Source organism: Boleophthalmus pectinirostris, unplaced genomic scaffold (genome assembly GCF_026225935.1).
Source record: "Boleophthalmus pectinirostris isolate CB_2022bp ecotype Guang Dong unplaced genomic scaffold, ASM2622593v1 HiC_scaffold_17, whole genome shotgun sequence".
NCBI lineage: Eukaryota > Metazoa > Chordata > Actinopteri > Gobiiformes > Gobiidae > Boleophthalmus > Boleophthalmus pectinirostris.
In genome coordinates this window covers 27,040,409-27,046,408 of record NW_026571115.1, presented here as the reverse complement: position 1 = coordinate 27,046,408, position 6,000 = coordinate 27,040,409, and positions in this window count along the sequence as shown.

The window sequence follows — 6,000 nt, the reverse complement described above, 5'->3', positions numbered from 1 at the left end:
GCTTTTTTAAAGTAATTTAAAATTAAAAAATTAACCCCCCTTTTTTGAACAACCCTTTCGCCTCCTGTGTCCTGTTTAACATGTCTGATCCACCCTTGTCGTAACACTACTATTGATAATAATACCAATACTTTTACATGCCCGCATTATGTCTTTCCTTTATAAAATCCTTGTATTTCCATAGTCTGAAACTCCACATAGCTTTTATATGCACAGACTGTCTGACTCATGCTTTAGTTCTATATTTATAAGTTCTATATAATTCTAGTTTTCTATTGGAGCCCATCTCACCAGGACGACTACCTTCTAATGAACACAGAGAGAGGTATTATAAGCAGAGGTATAATGGGTCTGTAATGGCACAGAACAGCCCCCTCCAGCAAAAGATCCCTATAAATACCAAATGTGCATAGAGCTACAGACAGCATCTCTAATGGCCACGAAAATGGAGTCTATGTGATGTGTGTTTTTAGTTAAAAGTAAAAAAGTGAACTACGTAACTTTTCTGCCCTAGGGTCCGCCACCTGCTGGTCTCCATGGTGATGTTACTGATTTGCCTTTGTTCCACAGAGTAACTTTAAACCAGCAAGAGACAGAGCAGGAGACTGTATAGTTAAAGGTCAGATCTGTGGAGAGGTGACCCCAATTGCTGTAGGTATGTGTTGTTTTTAAAGGACCCATCTTACGATATTTTCTGATCTATGTTTTAATGTTGTTTTCTCATCACAAACATGCCTGGAGTTGTGTTTTGTTTCATTCTCACATGTTTAACACAAACACCTACGTTCTTTTCTCACATGGAAAAACACTCTCATCAACTCAGTCAACCATTGTGGGGCTCATAATAAACCGTGATGAAGCTGCTTACAGGGAGGAGGTCCTGACACTGATCTCCTGCTGCAAAGACAACGACCTGCACCTGAATACAAAGAAAACTAAAGAAATCAGAATTGATTTTAGGAAAAACAAACGCACTCATCATCACAATGGCCTCTGCATCAATGGAGAGGATTTAGAGAGAGGGACTCCAATTTGAAGTTCCTGGGTGTGCAGATTAGTGAGGACCTGACCTGGAGCCTAAACACAATCAGCATTATAAAGCGTGCCCAGCAGAGACAGAGACCAACTTCTACCGGTGTATCATCGAAAGCGTTCTGTCGTACTGCTGCACATCACAGCTGCTGAAAAGAAGGACCTGCAGTAAGTGGTGAAAACAGCTGAGAGGGTGGTGGGCCCCTCGCTTCCGAACCTGGCCACCATCTACTCTTCACGTCTCCACACACGGGCCTCCAACATTCTGCAGGATCCCACATTCCCCCCTCTTTCGTACTCTCCCCTCGGGAAGGCTTCAAACTCCCCTCACACGCATTTATTTAATGTTTTTATTGGTTAGATATGAGAATGTGTCTATATTTATTCATTTTTCCTGCTACGGATTTGCTCTGTGGAAGTTTCGTTGTATAATGACAGTAAATTTAAATCTAAATCTCATCTAAATCTCTGTCATGTAGTAATAGACGAAGTGAGGTTTCATACTCCATGTGTGTTCACTAGAATAATTTGGTTAATTTCAGTCCAACCTCGTGCTGCAACCTCTGTAAAAGGAGTTGTTAATCTGAAAACTAGTGCTTCGTAACATCACAAGGCTGAACATTTTGAGCTATGGAGATGTCGACTCTAGATCAGGGGTCTCCAGCCTGTAGCTTTGGAGCGACTGGTAGCTCTCCACCCCCTTCCAAGCAGCTCGCCAAAGAATTACTGAATTATACATATTGTGCTGAATAAGTAAAATTCATTGCAAGTGTGTTATTTTGATGCCTAACTTTGTACACTAATAAATGGATAATGGTTTATGTTTTATCTTCTATCCTTTCCTGTTTTCTCTTGTGTGGGAGTGCCCTCCAACTCACTGATGAGGTCAAATATCTTGGGCATTATGTCGCCAGTGACCTCTCCGATGATAGACACTTGTATAGGCGAGTTTCAGCTGACGTCACTGTTATTAAAAGCCCACGTTGCATGCTGGGAAATATTTTGGTCGGAGGCAAGAAACACGATAGCGTCAAACACAGTGTGTAACCTCGCGTATTTATCCCCGATAATGGTAAATTCCTGCTGCATTGTCGGATGCACAAATAGAAGCACGGAAGAAGGAAAATGTGTTTTTCGTGTTCTGAGTGAAAAGAACTGCTAACGGTGAATTAAATGGCTTTCAAACATTCGCAGAGCAAACGTAGAAGATCCTAGCAAACCGTGGACTCCAACAAGTTCAATAACGCATCGAGACTCTTGGAGGTTTTCATCTTTTCTGCTGTGAATGGCCCAGGAGTTTCCACCAAGTCACTGTGGATATCACCGAAGTGAATATTTGTCCAGGTAGTTGGTGATTCTGACCAGAAATTTGGTTTGGTCCACATTTTTGTAGGGGTTGAAAAGGGTGATTTGGCTCTCCATCGATGCTTATCTGGTCAAATCGTCTTGGGTCCTCTGCCGTTAGAGTGGATAAATAACCGGGATCAATACCCTTTACGTGCTTTCTCGCTCCGTCCATTATGTTGAATTAGTGTTTCTTGCTGCCGACCAAAATAATTCCCAGCATGCAACGCTTTTGTCAACAATGAAACTCGCCTATAGGCAGCAGTGTAAGCTTTACGGTCAGGCCAATATGCTTGTCCGTAAGTTCTCCATGTGCTCCAGGGATGTCAAAATTGCACTTTTTAAATGTTTCTGCTCACCCTTGTATACTGCGCATCTTTGGCGCAACTACAAGATAAAGAGTTTGCAGAGTTTGACAGTGGCCTATAATGACTCTTTGAGAATATTACTCAAATGTTGAGGTTCTGTAGCGCCTGTGTTGTCACGATCAGATGTTATATTAATTCACTTATGTGTAGAGCCATGAATCTGAGTAATCAAATCATTGAAGCTCTAGTGTGTCCTGTGAGGAGCTCTGTCAGATTCACCTCTAAGCTGTGGAGACACTGGCGGTCTTGTCTGTATACATTATAACATGCACTGTATTTAACTTTTTTATTCTTACTATTTTCTTTTTAATACTATGAACCAGATATTATGTATTCTTAATAAAGATTGAATTGAATTGAACTGAATTGAACTGTTTTATAGAAATCTAACTGTACCCTATCTAAGGTTCGCCGTGGCTTTTATATTTACTCAATTTCTTGTGACCGCTAAAACTAGTAGCTCTTTGGCATTTTCATTTTGTAAAAGTAGCTCACCGGAGGAAAAAGTTTGGAAATCCCTGCTCTAAACAGACTATATGAATGAATGAAACAAAACACAACTCCTAACATGGTTTAAAGCTCAATTTTATGTGATATAGGATCTTAAACTTGACTTTTACATTTAGCTGTTCAAAAGTTTCCAAACCCTGAACAATGTATATGCCCTTTAAGTATGGTAATGCTACAGTTTGAACAGGATTATGCCTCCTGACATAACCTTTGTTAAGTGATGGGTGTCACGCTGTGAGCCCTGAAATGACTTTTTATGCTCTGCTGTTTAATAAAAAAGAATTAAAACCTGTGAAAGCCCAGAGGAGTTTAATCTTCAATTTTGATCCAAGGTGAAATATAGGGGCCTGTAACAGCTTTGTTTAGCTTCTTTCAGTTGCTGCATAAATCACGATTTAGTGGAATATATAAGTTTTACTGATCAGTAAATGTTTGTGGTCACAGTTGTTGTGTCGTTAGGAGAGTTACTTCACCCACGTTGCCTCGTAAGAAAGTGGTGTGTGTGTGTGAATGATTGGTGGTCAGAGGGGTCGATGGTAAACCTGTAAATATAACAGATTTTTCTGGATTGTGATAGATGATAATATTGACATTTTGAAACAATTTTCAACTAATACAATGACAATGGAATAAAAATGCAAATACATCGTTTCAAAGATCAATAAACTTTACTTTCTGAAGAACATATAAAGCGCATGTCTCCTGCAGAAAGAGAAAGTCCTGGCTGGTATCGTGTCAGTGTCTAGTGGGATTTCAGTGGACTTTTTTAGGGGTGTAACGGTACATGTATTCATGCCAAACCATTTTGGCATGGGATGTTTGGTTCGGAGCAGGGCAGTGCACAAGTGAATTCACACAATTTGTGTATGCTTACATTTCGCCACTACATGTGCAGCTACATGCACATGTAGACTCGAGGAAACTCGTCCATGATTGGGGCGGCAGTGTTTCCTGCAGTGCTTTATAGTTAGGGTGGTCGCCTTGACAACAATTGCCCCCCGCCTTGACTACGTCCCTCTACACCACGTGAATCTTCGCAAAACTACGGTCGTCATGCCCCAGTCCTCATTTTCGCCAGCATGAAATCTCCACTCCCCCCACCTCCACAGACAATGTTTTTCCTGACCAAAAATATGAAGACTGGAACTGTTAGTGCTGTACTTTAGTTTTTGAAAAATTGTGTTTACTGTTTACAAGGAATATATATTAGTGTTACCAAGCAGCACTTTGCATTTATTTTATTTCTCGTTTGTATAATGGTTTTGCATTTTGTTCCCATACTGTACCGAAAATGAACCGAACCGTGACCTCAAAACAGAGGTACGTACCAAACCGTGACTTTTATGAACCGTTACACCTCTATTAACTACAGTATATGACAGGACAAGGTGGAGATGTAGAGAGACTATTTATAGAGTTGTGAATGAAACAAAACACAACTCAGGGTCTGTTTTTGAACAGGTAACACCATTCTAACATGACTTAAAGCTCACAAGAATCAATTTTGTGTAATATAAGACCTTTGATTAAGGAGTTAAGTTAGTTATAAAGATCCGTTTATCCGTTAACATGATGAAAAAAGAGTCTGAGAGCACATTCAGTTTAGTTGTATTTTATTAACCAACACATATAAATATTGTGACTACAGAACATGTAAAATAGTACATCTGGGACAAGGTGAAAACAACTTTGGGTGCAGAATATCCACTATGATTCTTACATAAACATATCCACGTGTTTATTCAAAAGGTTTAAATTGCTCTTCATTATCACAACTTCATGTTTTAAAAAAATACACAGGCACTGCAAAAGATCTCACTGAACAAACATGCATTTTTCCCTGAGATAGAAAGTGGACTTCCTTTGGCCATGTGCAGTCGATAGGTTCAGTTCACGATGTTGGAGAATCAGATTTCAGGGTTTCATAAGGAAGATGGTCATGTTTGTGCCGACACTTAACCAGGGGTGGAGGAAGTACTTTTGTTAATTAAGTAAAAGTACAGCTACTGGAGTAAAGAAATACTCAAGTAAAAGTGCCACATGAAAAATATACTTAAAAAGCACTGTGTAACTTTTAGATTGGGGGGTCTGTCACCTTCTTGTTTCTACGGATATGTCATTGCTCTACTTACAGGTAGTTTTATGGCTCAGAAATACCTAGAAAAACTGTGAGCAGCATCGCCTCTCCGCAGATCTGACCTGTAACTTGGTCTGGTTAAGTCTCCATGAAGACAGAAAGCTTTCTCCATCTCCACAGAGAAAAAGAGACGGACCCTCCACCAGAAAAGTTACGCAATGGATTTTTAAGTAAAATTATTAAAGTACCTGTTTAGTACTCAAAAAGTACAGTATTAAAAAGTAGTACAGTAGTAAAAAGTAAAGTATTTTGCGCAGATCTAATCTAATCTAATAAAGCTTCAAACGTGATGATTTTGATAAAGATCTGTGCAAAATTTTGTTCAACAGAATCATTTTCTTTAGTTATTTTGTTTCATTTATTTTTTATTTTTTTGTTTGTTTCCCAGTTTTTTATTTGTACATTTTTGTTGGCGCAAACTATGAACATGTTAAAAAATTAACTTTTCAGCAGGTCTATCATAACAAAAAATAAAAAATAAAAAAAAACTTCTACTTTTCAGTCATGTCCATTAATGTAGTGGCGTTGAAAGCACAGACACCTGCTCTCAAATGTAATGAGGTAAAAGTAAAAAAGTATCCACTTTAAAATCTACTTAAGTAAATACCT